At 34.6% G+C, this 18,385-nt stretch overlaps 1 protein-coding gene across 1 annotated transcript in view; it reads left to right on the top strand.

Moving 5' to 3' along the window:
* The window catches only part of CNTNAP4 (contactin associated protein family member 4), a 198,777-nt gene that overhangs the window by 58,696 nt on the left and 121,696 nt on the right, over positions 1 to 18,385 (top strand). The gene's annotated exons all lie outside the window — the stretch shown is intronic.

Below are 18,385 nucleotides of genomic sequence, written 5' to 3'. Positions count from 1 at the left end.
ATAAACCAGAAGAGAGTTTGGTTTTGCTATTGATTTTTAATGATGAATCAGGATTCTTTTATTTTAAAGTAATAGTTCAGTAGGGTTCTTTTTCTGTACAACTCTGCTTTTTGCACTTTCCTTCTAGCTCTGTGGTCACATTTAGGTATAAGATTTTTTTCATATATTGAAAAACATTTTATTTACTTCTCCAGACTTTATTCCATATTACCTTTTTCACACCCTCTAATAGCAGTAATAACTTTAAAACCCATTTTGTAGGGAAATCACTGTGTAATATGTAATATCTGTATATACTCACAGGACTAGATTCTAATATGATGCATAAGCCAGCTGTCTACATTTAGAAAAAAGTCGACCTTGAAATTGATAAGATTAGAAGAGTAGCCATGAAAAAGCAGTTCAGGCAAAAACAAAACGGTCCATTGAAATCATAGCTTTCACAAGTCATTACATTGTTTACCTTGTTTCCTCAAGGGATTGTTTTGCCTTTTGGATAACTAAGAAGCCTTGATTATTTTTCCAGCCTGCAGAAATATGGAAAAGCTTTATCATTTAATCTTTTGCAAAATGCAAGAGACGTAAGTATATATATACATATTTAAAAAAAAAAAAATCAAAAAAAAAAGTAATTTCAGCTTATTTCCTGATAAAGTAAAAGAAAACAAAAAACCCACCTAACCTTCTATTTATAACTTCAATAAAGAATCTCTTACTTTTGCTGTTACATGAGTATTTGTCACATAAAATTAATTATGTGATCAGAGTTGGGTCCTTAAAGTTTTCTGATATGTTTACACGAAAACAAAGATTCACATAATCAGATTCTTATGGGTAGAGATGCTAAAGGGGCCATACGCCTGCATAGGATTCTTCACACTCAAATGAGAAAGCACAAAACCCGCCATGGCTTTGTTCTCATTTCTTAAGAGCATGCAAGGTATTTTTTCTCTAACAAATCCAGAAAAGTGGTCTGTGTTCATGTTTCCCAGAATTCTTAAGCACTTTTTTCCAGATTCATCTGTGGGACTGGTCATACCTCTCACTGTAGTCTCAAAGACTGTTTTCAGCTAGAGTGGGATTTTGTGAGCCACTTTTAAGCAGTTCTCCCTCAGGTATTCATCATTTTCTGGGACTGGGGATTGCAAAAAAACGAGGAAAAATTTGGTAAAACTGAGACTGAACTGGGATTTCTTGAACACAAAATTGTAACACCAGGAATGGCAGCATGAATACTGCTGTGATGTTTGACCTAGTGCTAGGATCTGAAGCAGCTGCAGCCTTGTCCTGGGAGGGCATACATCATAAAAACAAGAAGAATTTTCTAAATGTCAAAATTTTGCCTAAGGGAAACCATATTCCCAGTACAGTTTCTGGCTGTATTCCACTTGCAGTCGCTCTCAAATCCTTTAATGTGCCTTTTACACATTTCCCTAACCTTTTCACAATTTCTAAGATCAGAAAAGACAAAGGCACAATTATTTTTGTGGTTTTGTGCTTGCTGAGGCAGTTTTGGCTTATGTGGTTACACAAATGTACTTCTGGCCCTTAGTCCAGGTTGCAGACTACCTGGACTCAATTTCACAGTAGAACTACCAGAAATTCAAACCAGATATGAAGGCAGTGTTCCTGGGTGACTGTCACAGGTAAGAACTAATCTTACAGATACAGGATATCCCATATAACATGAGAATATTTATCAGAATACATTTTCTGTCTCAAAATCCCTTTGGAAATTGAATGTTGCCTGCAACTGATACATGTTTAGGTACCAATAAGCTTTTAACTTCTCATTGAATCAAAAGCAAATAGTGTCTTATTAATCTCATCCATGTCAAAAGTTGACTACTGACAGTGTCCTTCATTTGTGCATCATGTTTGACCTTGTTTTTTCGTCATCTCACAGCATCCACATTTATGGGGGAAAAAATCTGAATAAACAAACTGAAACCAAACCAATAGTCAGAACATGTTCTTTCCAAGACTCCAGTTTATATTTTCTGGGTACCATTCGTTACCATTCCCTTTTTCAGCCTACTTAAATACTTTCTTCATATACTCACACATTCAGTATTTATGATGAATCTGGTGCAGCTGTTTCAAACCTCTGTAACTGGAGTCCACTTAAAGTCACAGCATTCTTTGTACCAATCTATACGTCTCATCTTTGATCAAATTCTTATCTTCCTGTATTGAATGTTCTGGCTTCTCATCACTGGAAGAAAGCAAAAGGAAATGAACTGCAAAATAAATTTTCTCATTTCAGTTCTTGTACCTGGTGTTAGCCCATAAATCTCAGCAGTGTTGGTACTTCTGTGGAGTAATGCAGGCAGATCTTTCAGAGTAATAACTAATAACCTAATATCTTGATAATTTCTTTCTGTTTTGTTTATCAGCCAGATGTGGTGGTTGATAAGAAAAAGGGAGAGGGGGGAGAAACATATTCTTGGCACATACTTGTCACCTAATAACAAATGAAATCCTTATACGAATCTTAGAATTGCTAAAGGCATTTCTCACATAAGAAAAGAAACAAACAAAAAACAAAAAACAAAAACCAAAAAACCAAAAACAAAACTAGAAAAAAGGAGGAAATAAGCCTGAAAGATGCAAGTTTTCAGTCTACTTGTAAGTCTGACAGAATTTGAAATACCTGGCAATAATGGATAACCTTAATAATAAACCATACTACCAAGATTTCCTATAATGTAATTCTTCCTACCTTTTTTACAGATCAGTGAATTTGAAATCCAGATCTATATCTTTTCAATTTCATGTAACTTAATAAGGGAGGAAGAACATGTAGCTCTTGGCAAGCTATGGTTGGGCAATCAACATTCAGAGCTAACATCTAGTTGTAAAAGGCCCCTATAATATGATCAGCTGAGGGCAGGTTTGTGATTATTTGTGGCCCATTCCAAGTCCTTTTGTATAGTATTCTATTCAGTAAAATACAACATACTTTTTGATGTTTAATTACTAAAGGAATAGGAGTTCAAAGTGGAATTTCAGTCATCGGGTCTCTTATTTATCTCGTAGCTCGTATGGTAGGTTGTCAGATATGGAATAAGAAAAAAACCCAGCATAATATTTGTGGGAAGTTTTTGTCATTGGGTTTTTGTCTGGAGATTGTACTTTGACCTCTGAATTACCAATACTTTGTTACCTAAGAGTAAATATTTGCTTTTTGGTAAGACTGTATCTTTGTATGGAGTATCAGACATTTGTATATTTGATTTAACCATTTAAAATTTACACAAACTCATTCTATACTAGTGTAGTTTGCAAAAGTATTCAATTTAATTTCTTCCCTTTCACCCTGTAAGTCTGTGGTACTGTGGATATACCCTGTAACAATGTTGGGAAATAGAACATTCTTGGTTGTCTTATTTTTGAAGTAGTTAGATGTTAGTAGCTCTCCAAAAATCTTAATTACTTTCTAGAAGAAAAGCTCCTCTATGATGCTTTAAAATGCAAAACCTGTAAAAATTTTACAGTTAGAACTTGGGCATCCTGGTGTTTTGTGTTATCTTGTGACTGCCTGTAGTAGATGGGAGATGAGAGACGTGGGATAAAATGTCTCTGATTACCAGAAAAGGGAAAGTTTGTTATCTGGCTTCCCAACAAATATCTTTGTGAAAAATTTGACTTTTTAACAGCCTTTTTTAATCTGCTGCATTACTACAGCATTGTAGTCTTGACTAGGAGAGGTTTATTTCTGTTCAAAATTATATTTTTGCTGCAAACTCCAGTTAAATTCAATTATCAGAATTAAGATCATGTTGACCTTCCTACCCAAATTTTATGTGCAATATCTGCATTCATTTTACTTTTTTGGCGTAATTTTTGAAGAGTGTCACCTGCTTTCTGTGAGGTGTTGCCTTCTATTTTGGTCTTAAGATACAAAACCGGTTTAGCTGTGGTAAGCTTTTGAATATAAACTTTTCAACCAACTCCAGTATTTGACAGTTTCGATATTCAGTCAACATTATTATTATTATTGCATGACTGTAAAACTAACATTCTGGCAAAGGCAATTGGAAATTATTTCCTTTCGTTTGGTTGTGATTTTGTTATCATCTAGTAAAAGGAGAGACTAGTAATACAGTAAAGGTTATTTCTTTCTACAAATGAAAACAATGAAAAAATATTCGAATATTAATGATTAATTAATGAACTGTTCACCTTTAATAATTAATTAACAATTTCACTACCATCTACTTATTTAATACCAAATATCAATATTCTCTAAATATTAGTTTTTGGTATGAAGAAATGTTTACTGTACTACATCTTCATTCCCCTGTTTAAGTAGACAGAATTTCCTCAAAGTGCGAAACCTGCAAACCCAAGAAAATAAAGTATTAGCATGTAGGCAAAAGTGTAATATGCATAGCATCTCAGTTAGAAGTTTAAAGCTCTAAATCCACATCTCAGAGGCAGACAGTGAGGTTTTATTCTTGAACAGCTTTTAATCAGTTTGGCTTCAATCCTTGACTAAATCTCTTTGGACTACCCAGAAGTAAGTAGAAGTGAGTTCTTGAATTCAGAAATCCATTTGCAGTCCAGTTAGTACTGTACAATTTTTAGCCACCTTAAATCGCAATATCAAATAAGTAATGTGCTTTTAGAATTTAAGGGACATTAAGGGATCTCTCTGTGTGTATATATATATGATTTTTGTATGGAAAGAGTCAGCTTCTCTTTTTCTAATAAACATGTGTATACATACACACACATATATGTGATGTGTTTAAGATATGTCTGTATATAATGTGTATACATACGTACATCTGTGATGTTTATGGTCATAATCTACTTCTAAAAAATCTTTGAAATATAGAGAGCTAAAACTTCAACTCCAAGCAGTTCCTTAACACTTTACACATAAAAAAAAAAAAAAAAAAGGCAGCAAGAACAGTATGATTTTTTATTTAATATCTATCTAGAAAGTCTTGGATATCCTCTCATATCCTCCCATCGAGGATAATGTTTTAGGATATAGATTTAGTTAAGCTGATATATGACTATTTTTACATAAAGAGCACCAGCACCACAATAATAATGCTGTTAGACCTTGTAGTTGGGAATAAATAATTGCATGAATATAGATTTAAATGAAATACAAATATTAATATCTATATTATATTAATGACATTTAATAGGATGAAAGACATTCTATTAATATCTATATTTTTCCTTCTATTTTGTCCTGAAAGATTTTTAAAATTTTATTAATTAATATTTTTTCTACCTGTGTGTTGAGAGAAATTAAAAATAATTGACAAGTAAGTGATTCTATGCCTAAAAATACAATAATTTGATTAGTAATTCCTGACATCAGATTAAGTTACAGCTCATCAGGATCATACTCAATAAGTCTCACTTCGCAAAATGAAACTTCTTAAGTTGCACGGAATTGCATTGTTTCATTTTGACTGTTGCTAAAACTCTCTGCAATATTTTAAGTAATATAATACTTACAAAGAAAATAATAAATTGGATCATGGTAGCCTGCATAAGTTGTACTGTTCAATCCATCAAGTAATAGTACTTTCCTGAAAGCTGTAGAAACTTTTCTACACAACTGATACTATGATTTGTTTATCATTGCATATATTATATAGTCTGGTTCCAGTAGCTGTCCATAATGACTGTCATTAAAAGTAGGAACCTGTGATGACCTAAAAAGGTGGGATCTGAACATGCATAAATACACAATTTTTAATCTGAGAAAAGCTTTTAAGTTAAACATAATTGTATGAGTAATACAGCTTAGTGTGCTTTACAATTATATACCAGTTGTCTTAAAACTGATGCAAATAAACAAATTCCTGAATTACTCATTGTCTGTCAAGGCTGGCTGATTTAGTTTCATAAATATTATAATGCTATTTTTGAAAATCACAAATGAGAACTGATATTATCATAATACCCTGGGGAAAAACAAAAAACAAACAAACAACAACAACAACAAAAAACCCAAAAAAACAAAGAGAATGCTGAAAAATGAAGTTTTCTCTGGGGACAAAACTTAAATGAGTGGAACTGCAATATTTTTTCATTGTTAACCCAATTAATGAATGATGTCCTCCAGTATTGTATAAAACAATAATAAAGCTCTAGTTTTTATAGTGTACCACCTACAGTTTAAACACTTAACCAACAAAGATGTTATCTCCTAGATAATCAAACCAGATGAGATTATATTTATTGATCATGAAATTCCATTATGCTAGCTCAATCCCTTTTTCACTGTTATTTTTTCTAGTCATCATTATTATACTCTCAGCCTTTATGCCAACAAAACTGAATCAGGAGTCAGTGCTGTGTAAAAAGTTTGAAACTTAAAACATTCAAATCTCTTCTTATTTGTGAGTGCTTCTTTCCAAATTATGTGGGGAAATAATGACATCATAATGCACAAATTCTGAAAAACACAGGTGTTACAAAAATATATAAAACCAGAAAATTACTTGGATTTGAAGGGAAGCAGTGGTGCGGTTTTTTGGGTGTTTTCGTTTGGTTTTGTGGTTTTTTTGTTGTTTTGGGAATTTTTTTCTGTTTTGGTTTCATTTTTTGTTTGGGTTTTTTTTTTTTTTTGTTTATTTTGTTTTTTGGGTTTTTTGGGGGGGTGGGGGTGTTTGGGGTTTTTTTGTTTTGATTTTTGTTGTTGTTTTAGTTTTTTTTAATAGGAATAGGAATCTTAAACCGTGGAAGGTAAATGGTTGCCAAATCTCAACTTTGTAAAAGGTCCATAATAAATTTCTCTAGCAATATTTTACCATTCAGGTCAGTATGAAAAACATTATTAGAAACTAAACACAGGAGTTAGGGAGAGTTATACTAACTTCCCAGCTGAGGATCTGTCATAGTGTGTCATCCATAGATGCCAATTAATGAGGTGCCAAGTTTCATGTGCAAATATTTGTAAGTTATATATTTTTATTTGTACATTTTTAGCATTTATAACAAAATGCTGAGAGTAATGACTAGAACACAAAATTAAGGAAATACTTTATATATAGGGCATAATGCATGTACCGGTTCTACCTCATCCTTTTATGATCTTGTCAAGTCACTCATAAATATCCAGAAGTGGAACTGCATATATACATGCATATATATGCATATATACATGCATATATACATATATACCATGACACTTTTACCTTACACAAAGTCAAAATGTTATCAAACGAAACTATTTCAGTTGACTTATAGGGTATCTGTTATTCCATTGCAGAATATTCATATTCTAGTGCATGTAAGCACAAACACACTTCAAAGACCAGAAGGCTGACACTGCACTTGTTTTCTAAAAAAAAATCTCATTCTCTTTGTGCATGTCAGATACACATGCAGGCCCATAACCAGCTGAAGCTGGCCAGTGTCTCCCTGATGCTAGCTGCAGTGATTTACACCCACAATAAGGGAAATAAAGTAGAGCTTTACTGTTTTAAATATGTATATATTTTGCTTGGAAACTGCAGGTGTCAATATTTTTCTGTTTGCTTTGCTGTACTGAATGCATCATGTATACTGAAACAGGTGGCAAAGTCAGTGAATCAGCATTTTAAGGCTGAAATAGATTTTCCAGAAGTACCACCAGAAGTACCAAACTGGACTGTTAAGGATTGAGATTAAAGTGATGATAAAAATGACAAGCACAAACATGTTCACCTGCTCAAAGATTATAACAAACATGTTCATCCTGCTCATTTTGTTGTAAAGTATACAAACATATCACTTTGCTAAGTAAAACTGGATATGATACATCTAGTTATATATTACAACTGGGTGATAAATGACAGGGGTTTTAAGATTTAGTTCGATAGTATTTTTGAACTTGTTGCTGATCCATTTACAGTTCACTGATACTGCTGTGGAACACTTCAAAGCAGTAGGTAAATCCTCAAGGAAAATGCAATAATATCTGAAATACTCATCTACCAGGTTTTTTTTGCAGTGAAGTTTAAAAAACCAAACTAGTTATTTCATACCTGTGTCAATCTGTTCTTAATAAGTGTCACTCTTTCCTATTAAAGTGGTGGATTTATATTTGAGGAGACAGGAACACAAATCACAAATGAATGTTTGGATCAGAGAAATAAAATTTAGGTACACGTATTTGTATGTTTTGGTATAATTCACATCACTGGAGATTGTAGCTGATATTAAGAAAACCTGGAAAACCTTATCAGAATGCTGTCATAGTGACAAATACTTAAAGTACTCAATCCTCTTGGGTAAGATATACTGCGGATCAAAGCAATATGTTTTAAGCTTGCTTTCATTTTCTTTAAATACTGTGGCCATAGTCAATAAAATATTGGGAGGGCATGCTAGCCTGAAGTTACCAGGAGGAAATGCTAAAGAACCAGGTTTAATTTGCTTTTATTTTTTGGGTTAGCCTGGTTGTTTCACCCTGGAATTAATGAAAGCAAAACAACTAAGAAAGAAAAATAGAAGAAAAATAAAATATCTACAAGTGAATAAACAGCAGCTGTTTAACTGTAAAAAAAAATCTTTCTCAATATTAAAAATATTTTTGGCCGTGAAAACTATGGCCAAATATCACTACTAGCTTTAAATTGCAAGACAGGAGTGTAGCGTGTTGGGCAAGACCACTGAGTGAGGTAAACAAATACAGGTGGCTCTGTAAAAGCAGCTGCTCTGTAAAGAACATGTAAAAATCTGTTAGCTTGAAAAAAGTTGTGTAACTTTTATAAAACTGTGATGAACAGTGTATTTGAGCTAGCTATGGGATTTTTTTTGTTTCAGTGTAACAAATATTTATACAATAAAGACATACTTTCCATTTACACACATTAGTTTATATTTCCTGACATAATGCTGTATATACAAGAAATTACATCAGTGTAGAAATTTAAGTGAGAATGCTGTTTAAACTCAGCTTAACCAAAGATGGTGGCAATGAAATTTATTTTTGTTTTTCCCCATGAAATTTTCTATAGATCATCTATGAAAAAAAATTTGTGCCTTAGGTAATATTTACGGTGATGAGATATAAGTGATCTTCATTGATGGAAAAAAAAAGAGAGAAGGTTAAATATTGGAAATAGTGAACCAAACTTCATGCAGCCCACGATTTACTAATACAGCACCTAATGGATATGACCAGAGACCAGAGGTAGAGAAGAGAATAGTGCTATTGCAAGAATACATTCTCCTAAGAAGAAGACAATCTCCCAGATTACGTTCTGTTTTATTTTCAGTCTTGGATTATTGTCAGAATGTGTGCCAAAAAGGGGTTGAACTGCAATGTGAAATTCTTGTTTGTAGTAAGAGAGAGAGTTTGCTTATCAGGTAAAGATGGATGGTAATAGTGAAGCATGATATAAGTCTTGCAATGAACTGGTTCATTTCCAAAACAGCTTTTCCTAAGATACTTTGTGGAGAACAAGAGCTTTTCTTCAGAAAAAATCTCTTGAAATGACATTTTTTTAGTCATTTGTCTCCTGCTGGAGGAAGAAAAAACACCTTTTTAGTATGGAGTGTGGAGAAGTGGCTCAGAGGGCTTCAGATGATATGCTGTACAATTACAGCTTCATTACTTGTACAAAAGGTTTTTTTTACTAAAACCTGGGCTTTCCAAATGTGCACAAAAAATGTTGCCTATTGTAGGGCAGTGGTTCATAACACTGTGGTATGCTGGTGATGAAAAATCTGAGCAAAATCATGGCTTTGATAGGTCTTTGAACCATTCCCAGTATCTTTTTATTTTGAGACACTATGTCAGTTTATCAATCTATCTCTCTTGATATATTTACGTAATTACTAATTGAGGAGAAATGTCTTCAGAGCTTTCTGAAGAAATCTGAAATGGGATTTACTCACTTAATTTACTGTTAATGCAGAATAGGACCTGAAATAAAGTTGTCAACATTCTTCTGTTTGAATGATGCAAAGTAGATCAAACTTTGTCACTATTAATACCATTTCCTAGTGCCTTTCTGTTGCACTAATTCAAATTCAAAATGCCTCTGAAACTCCTTTTAACATAGTAACTACTACTTGTCACAAATTATTATTAAAACCTAATATTCATTTTATAATACCTGTCACAGTTTTGAAAGTTAAGTTCCCTGGATATTAAATATTCTGACAGTTGAAAAAATAAACACAGTTGCTCCTTCTCTTTTAAGATTGTACATGTTTTCTTAATTGATACTCAGTTTCAGAATATCTTAAAATAAAGTTACACCTTCCTACAAAATGAAGCTTATTCTATCTTTGACACCACCGAAGCAGCTGCTACACCCACCTCCCTTAGAAACTTCTGTCTGACTGAAGCATTAATATAGCTCTTTTTATGTTCTACCTCAAAAGTAGCTGGAATTTTTTAGTAGTTTTGATTTCTATTGACAGAGCTCTGCATGCCACTTGTGAAATAAATACTTCTTAGAAAACATAACTTACCTACATGGATAAGCCAAAACATACTTGTTATGTCTATACTTATTTCTGGAAATTACTCAGATAAATTCATCTCAATCTTCAGATTTTAAAAAGCAATACTTCATTCCCTTCTTAACAGCAGAAGTAACTTATAGGTTTCAGAATCAGATATACCATTCATGGGACTTTTCAGTCTTTGTTCAAACAGTACATCTCATTGATATATTTCTGTGAGTGAGAAGTTCTGATATCTGGCCCTCAATAATCTCTTAGTTATTCTCTCACAATATTTTCTAAAACCTGATCAAGAGCTTCCCTAACAATTCAGAAAATGATGGCTTGGTTATATGTTCAGAAGGAAGGGAAGACCTTTGGAGTTCATATAATGCATATAGATTTGGTTTTGTTGTTATATATGGAGATAAGAACTGTTTTCCGAAAGAGGATGTAATTCGGAAGAGTTCTTCGAAGGGGTGATCTTGGTTTCGATTCCTTGACATATATCTGTAGTGGTTTGAAAGTAAAATGAGTGAGAGGCTTCAAGTCAGAAATACAATTTTATGAGAAGAAAAGGGATAAAAAAGGTAAAATAAAATAAATGCAATAATACAAAGAGACCACTGACAGAGTCAGAATACAACCTGAGCTGGGTGATGGAAGCAGTCCAGGTGAGGTGGTCTCCCTGAAGCAGTGATCCTCTAGAAAGGTCTGGAAGCTCTGGTCCTCTGGGAATCCAGTGGGTAAGGGCTGCCTGTACTGTCCCAAATCCCAGCTTATATCCAGGTGAGAATGCTTGGCTCCTCCCCCTGGGTGGAGCATCTCACAGTGGGATGATGAGTCATACAGGAGATCCTTGATGGCCCATTAAAGAGAGATAACTCCCAGAGGGAGTTACCTATGAGTCATGGGCAAGGCATTTGATGGGCTGTTAACAAAAGGCACGCCAGAGGGAGGGGGGCCTGGGAAGAGCACTGCTCCAACTATTGGATTCATCAGTTTCATGAAGATGGTGATAGGATACATCCTATACTACAACCCAGGACAATATTCAAGATTCCATTCTGTTTCTGTACTTTTTAAAATATTGAACTTAAATTGATACTTGTCAGTTAGTAGCATAAGAAGACAAGACCAGAAAACAGCTAAGAAGCTATAAATGAAGTTGAATTATATATGAATATTTCTTAGTTTTCATCAGTTCATCTTATTAAGGACAGCTTCACCTAATACTTGGTTTCCTAGATACAACTTACGTTATTTAAACTGTCCCAAAATAGAAGGACAATTGTGAAGACATTGAAAGATTTCCTATGAAATCCAGTTATGGAAAGATGCTAAACCATAACATTGTCCTGAAGGACAGCAATGGAGTCTTTTTATACACTGATAAAGTGACAGGTCACACATGCTTTTAGTCTTCTCCAAGTCAGTAGTGTCTCTTTCATGCAGAAAGTAACTGCATAGTTACGAGTCCCCAACTCTTCAAAGCCCCTTGTTTTAGTAATGTTTAAAGAGGTATTTCTCTGATCTTAGACTTTAGTTGAATGCACTATGTCCTCCTAACTTGCAAATCTTAAAATCAGGAGAGGAGACTGTGGAGATGAAAACACCAGTTGGTTAGAGCATGGTGCTAATAACACCAAGGGTACAGGTTTGATCCATTTATGGGCCATTCACGTAAGAGGTGGACTCAATGATCCTTCTGAGGCTCTTCCAGTTTGGAATATTCTATGATTCTGTTTCCAAGGCTGTACAATTTGAGACCAGTTAGACACTGGTCTTTCTTCAGGCAATAACAACTCCCTTTGAGGAGCTGAATTTTCCTGTATTAAATGCTCTTTTGGTTTTTTAGGTGTTAAAATTTGTTGTTTTGTATGGTATTTTTAAATACAGATAATATGTCACTATGAGAAAGACTTTTTAGTCCTGATAATAGTCTCATAGGAAACAATAGAAGGGAAGCTTCAGATAAAGTTTGTCAGGAAGATTGTCCTGAGAAGTCACAAAGTTCTGGGAGAAATACTTTGCTTTGTAAACTTCTTAGGAGTGTGAGGCAGGATCCATCCTAGTCCCTGACTTAGTCAAAAGTTTATGTCTAATGGTTTATGAAATTCAGCCTTTATGTAACTTTCTCCAGTAGCATTAAGGACAGCAAACTAAACATATTTATATGAATAAATGTTTTTAAATTGATGATTATAATGATTAGACTAAAAACTTTGATTTAAGTTACCTCCTGCACATTATATTTTCAACTGTTATTATAGTGCATTTCTTTTTTTCAAGCAATATTGATGTAATTATATTAAGACTAGCAAAATAATTATTAACTGGAGATTTATGTTACTCAGCCATACCAATGACTCTGGGTAATGCTTTCATTCAGCCTCAAGGAGTGACCTTGAGGGGGTGTCCTCATTCAAGGGAGAAATCTCCACATGCACTCCTAAAAGGAGTGTTGTAACATGGGGGACTAGACTTTCCTAGTATAAAGTGATTGGCTGTATGTTTCAAGCTAGCTGTGTTAGCTCTGCAGCCTTTAGTTCAGCACCTTTAGATAAATCACTACTATTACCACTTGCTGGTTCCTTTATGAGGATATCTGTAGGCTGCATCTTCACTGGTATGAGTTTCTGTAGAGAAATGTTGTTCTTCACGTCCTCAGGATATTTAGCTTTCGGATTGATGTGTGAGGCTGGACTCAGTGTTCTTTCACAACAAAAGAACCATCCCCTCCATCCATACTCAATAACTTTTGCAAGTATGGTGAAGTTCAAGCTGTTTTGTCTCCACTTCAGCAGAGCATCCTGCTACATACAAAAGAAGAACAGCTATCAAAAATGTGGTTGAAAGTTACTATGCAGAAATTTTACATGTGAAACAGTGACTGAAGAAGTGGGTTCTGATCTGGCTGTCCTTCTCAAGCTTCTTCAATCTGTGTGAAAAAGAAATTATTCTGTGTCTTGTATTTCTTATTCGTAGCTTGAGGTCTCTGATCTCTTCTCAGATTTACTTGCCACAGTTTATCCCTGGTTTCAAATTTTATCCGTGTCTTGTATCACTGAAATATGGCTCAGAACAGTATCACACTGTGATAGTTTTCACTGAAAAATGGGCCAAGTTGTGACTTACTCACTTTGGCATCTTTGGCTGTTTAGGTTCTTGATAATCACTTCTCTTGCATTTTGCTATAAACGAGAATCTAATTGTATGAGCTCTATGTCTTGAATTGCCTCATTCAAACAAAGGAGAACTAAAATGTAAAAGACAAGGGGTTTATCACAGCAGTACTGTTACTCTTCACACTTTTTTAAGGGACCAAGAGGGTTTTCACCTGCTAGCAATCCGACAACACCATAGAGAAGATATTTTACCCCACTCCCCACCTCCATTTTTTGTCAATAAACTTAAAGAACAAAACTCTTGGACTGTTCATAGAAGTACACATTTAATTCTCAGTTTGTGAAAGAGGATGCCATTCAGCTTAAGGAATAACATAATTGTCCTATTTTGTGATTTTACAGGTTTTAAATGCTGTAAAAGAGTTTCATTTCATTTTTCATTTCACTAAAACATGGAAGGCTCAGGTGTCAATTACTTGCATGCAGAAAATCGGCTTTGTAATAAATGCAAGCAAATCTGTCCCTTCTGCAAATTTATTGACTTGAAATTAAAATCAACTTCTATTAAATGATCCACATGGAAAATACATAGTTTCATTAATCAAAGGAGTGCATCTTTTTCTATGTGTGTTGGTTTTAAATCTGAACTTTTGCTAATACAGTTCTTGAAATTATTGTAATTAAATAAGCATCAAATTTACAGAATTTAAGAGTGGTATAAGTGCTGATGCTGGTTGAATGATCTAATGAACTGCATGTGAGGAAGCAGATATCAAAGCATGTATATGAGCATGAACTGTTTTGTGGTTTACATAACAATATAGCCAATGTAGAGTCAGATAAGCAAAAAGTGGGATGGTGTTCATACAAAGGGGCAATCCTTAATACAGTTTTTATTCTATGTAGTTCAGAGTTTTTAAAATTAAGCAAAAATAGCCTGGCATCCTGGTAAGTTTGGAGAGCTTAAGCATCACCTAATAAATTTTCTGTTATGAGGGTTAAAAGTTTTTAACCTGATATAGCACTCCCAAGTCCACTGCAGCCATACTTGGGTATTTTCTGCCCTGGAAAAGGTTTTGGACCTTATCTTCAGTCATTTCTAGTTTTGTTCTCTTGTAGCTATTTGATAACTTTGCTGACTTTTTTTTCTATTTTCACTGTTAGTGATAATGATATTGTCACCTCAGTGAAGCTAAGGAAATATGAAAATAAAAGCTCTTTACACACATATCCTCACAGACAGGAACCAGGGTAATGAAATAATATCCATTCAGTGTTGTGATTTGTTTATATATGATGGTAATGGGAGGGGGCAGAGGTTATTTAACCTTTGAAAGCAAGGAAGGTGATATAATAAAATTTACACTATATATGAAGAGCATAAACATTGAATTCTAGAAATATGTGGTATCTGAAGGAAAGCAAGTCTCCTGCCAGAAGTTTAGTGCATAAATCCAGGCCAGATTACAGGCTGCAGTCTTGTTTAGAGTTTGGCTGTTGTAGTGATGAAGAAATTGCTGACTGAACTAATGAATGGGACCACCTTGTACGACTCCCACTGAAGAGCGCTTTGCGTTGCTTGGAGTGAATGTGTGATGAAATTCCAATAAATTTCATTTAACTGACTTGAAAATTAATGTTATAATGTTGTAGAAACCGAAATCCCTAATAATGTAATTTCACAGTCAAAATTTGAAATACAAAAGATGCATGATTGTTTAGATTTTTAATCTAGCACAAGTTAATCAATTTTAATGCATTAAAAACATCAAAAGCTTAGGAATTTTTCTATCATTTAATAATCAATTTATGGATGAGTGGCATACAAAGTGAAGGAGACTGTTTATCAGCTAGTATGTATTAGTGACTCATGGAAACTCTGAACTTTGATTTAATTCTCTCAGTCACCATAGATCCTCCATTTACTTATGAGCCATCAAGTAAGGCTGGCTAGTTCTTACTAAAATGGAATTGAAAGACAGAGATTCATGAGTTAAGAAGAGGAGTTAGTGCTTCAGAAAAAGTATTTCTAAATGTGTTCAGTGAACTAATGTACTTTAAAAAATTACATCACATGTGTAAAAATATTTTAGAAGCACTGGTATTTAAAAAATAGAAGAATAATAAGTGAAATGAAAAGATTTTATGTATTATCTGTGTATTCAACTTCAATTCATCATGCTCTTCATAAAAAGGAACTGTCTAATGCTTGGGGGTTTTAACAGAAATAAAGCATGGATCTTGCATGCTTGGGCAGTTTGAATGTAGATTTTTGGTATGTTGCATACAAATAATCTCAGTATTGGCATGAGACAGTAGAAAATAAAAAGGGTTAAAAACTGCTTGAGATAAAGTTTAAAAAAAAAGGAACTCTATATACAGGCTTTCTCCCCTTTGAAAATTATTTTTCTGATTTGCTGTAAGTTAGCAACAAAAGATCAGTTACTGTAGAACCTATATTCAGATGTAATTGAAGAAAACATATGCTTTATATAAAAGACACTGATAAAAAAGAGAAATAAGATGAAGACTTCCAAGTCAATACTTCAGGAAGTTTAGAGATGACAAAATTATTTTCCTGTAAATCTTTAGTCTGTCCCTGCGTATTCATACATTTTGGCACAGCCTTGTTTAATGTACCCAGTATCTGCATCCCTGTGAGAAGCTATTTAAGACCTCTCTAGATCTTCCCAGAAACATGCACACCATACAGCATGAAACCTGACAAACAAGATCCTTTTGACATCTGTATGCAGCCAACTTCTGTGCATCACCATGCCCAGATGTATTCTACAGCCAAAAGTGACCACAATTTGGTACACTCATTAATTTTGCAGCAAGGACAGGACACACTGTAAAGAGTGCTGGGTGAGAAGCTAACATGCTCTACTAGTGTTTCCTGCAGGACTTGGAAAACATTTCCTGTCTGTGATCTTTCAGGTGGCAGTCAGATGCTGGGAGGACACCTGGCTGCTGGACAGTCAGACAGGAGAGCACATGAAGAGCCTTTGGCAGATGAAAGCATCACATGAAGCAGTGTCATGGTGTTTCAGGAAAAATGTTGCAGCTTCTGTCTGGTGATCCAGGCTGTTGGAGTTATCATGCTGCTTCTGCTTGGTGGTTGTTCTTTATAGGTCTTATGTTGCATTGGTCAGTACAGGGCTAATAGATGACTTCTGGGACTGCATCTTTACTGTAATCCCTCAAGTCAAATAGCCCTATCACTAGAACTGTGTGTCCCTTGCGCTTTATTTTCTGGATGCAGTGCAGTATGATGAGGGGGTGTTGAATGCCTGGTGGCATGCCTGGCAAAATCTTCTGGAAATCACAGTACTGAAGACAGGAGTCTTTAAAGACAGGTACTACCTCAGGCTAGTACAAAGCAGTACTGCCATAACAGACAGCTTTTCAGGACATCCTTCTAACTTCCATTACTTCATTCTGAATAAAGTTCTGCAGTCACCAACTAAGGATGTTTTGTCTTGGAAGGAATTTGCAAACTATGTAATCAGCACAGTCTGCCAGACTATTCCTGTTGACCACAATTCAACCCTGCCTTTCAAGTGGAAAGTTCAAAAATGTCATCAAACTTAGCATGGTTACACATAATTCTAAGAAGGCTTTGGATAACAGCATGGCAGAATATTGCTGTGTGTGTAAGTATTCATGCATGAACTGCAGCTTTGGAAGTTAAGTTGGCAGTTGAGTCTTGCCTGGTGTTTGTCACAGATACAGTGTATGATGTGAATGTGGACTACTCTGCCTAGGGGTGCGAGGACCTTTGTTTAACCTCCCATGCTGGCTGTTTACAAAGTTTTCTTGTTTGGTGCCACCACATTGTTCTGCACAGCCACTGAAAGATGAAATTATGTGGTCATAAGGAAAGGCTTCAGAATCTGCTTGAGAGGGACTAAGATGCTGCCACTGAAATCACATATTTACATAAAGTTCTAAATACTGATTTAGATAAAGAGGGGGGAAAAAGTGCACAGTATCTAACTCCATAGTTTTAATTCTGTTACATTTTAGTTCGTTCATAACTGTGTGGACAAAGGAATTGGTATGCACATGGGACTTCATGTTTTTCTCTCAGTTCTTTCTGATTGGCACTATTCAATGGACCTCACATTTTTTTTGTGATATCTAAATACCTATATAATTTCTCACCATTTTATATTTAAGTAGCAGTTTTACATCCCTAAGTAAGTTTTTTTTCTTTTTCTTTCTTAGAGAAGGTAATGCTAAGAACTTGACTCAGGACTCTAAACAGAATTAAGCAACATGTAGTATGTAGCTATGAATTCTTCTGCATCTTGAAGTACATACAAGCATAAAATTGGGTTGTAGCTAACTGATTATTGTGTGACCTAGATATATTTGTTCTAGTTCCATGTATGAGTGCTTTAAGAACTTTTCAAGGTGGCTCTCACATTATGTTTTCCAGAGTTAGATCTAAATCTGTCCTTAAACAATGGGTATTTTTTAATTTTTGTCACCATTCTCTGATAAAACACACCAGATACTGTGTCTGAATACTTGCGTATTTTGCAATGTAGTTCACAAACGAGTGTTTTTTCTTATGAGATGATTTGATATCTACCTCTGACCTTTTCCACCCAGCTTTACAGGAAAACTAGCATGATCTGAGTAAATAACAAAGGAAGAAAAAAGAGCACGGAACTGATATGATTTCTTTCTTTTAATATCTGATTAGTTCAAGTACTGGAGGTGTAGCTCTACGTTTTGGCTGACATTTTTTCTTTGCAGACAGGTGTGCCTGTGGTTGAAACTACATGTGTGTACCTCGTACTCTCTTACCATTTTGCTTACAGGTTTCTTGG

The sequence above is a fragment of the Sylvia atricapilla genome, chromosome Z, assembly GCF_009819655.1.
Source record: "Sylvia atricapilla isolate bSylAtr1 chromosome Z, bSylAtr1.pri, whole genome shotgun sequence".
NCBI lineage: Eukaryota > Metazoa > Chordata > Aves > Passeriformes > Sylviidae > Sylvia > Sylvia atricapilla.
This window is presented reverse-complemented; position numbering and strand designations above follow the sequence as displayed.